The sequence below is a fragment of the Galeopterus variegatus genome, unplaced genomic scaffold (assembly GCF_000696425.1).
Source record: "Galeopterus variegatus unplaced genomic scaffold, G_variegatus-3.0.2 Scaffold1174, whole genome shotgun sequence".
NCBI classification, from domain to species: Eukaryota; Metazoa; Chordata; class Mammalia; order Dermoptera; family Cynocephalidae; genus Galeopterus; species Galeopterus variegatus.
This window is the reverse complement of record NW_007727285.1, coordinates 89,617-89,982: the sequence shown is the minus strand read 5'-3', so window position 1 is coordinate 89,982 and position 366 is coordinate 89,617.

Here is a 366-nt window from a genome sequence, read left to right as displayed (position 1 = left end):
CATAGCCAAAGCAATGCTGAGCAAAAAAAAATAAAACTGGAGGCAAAACACTACCTGACTTTAAACTATATTACAAAGCTATACTAACCAAAACAGCATGGTACTGACATAAAAACAGACACACCGATCAATGGAATAGAATAGAGAATCCAGAAATCAACCCACACACCTACAGCCATCTGATCTTTGACAAAGGCACCAAGCTTATACACTGGGGAAGATACTGCCTCTTCAGCAAATGGTGCTGGGATAAGTGGATATCAATATGCAGGAGAATGAAACTAGACCCATACTTTTCACCGTATACTAAAGTCAACTCAAAATGGATTAAATAATTAAATATACACTCTGAAACAATAAAACTTC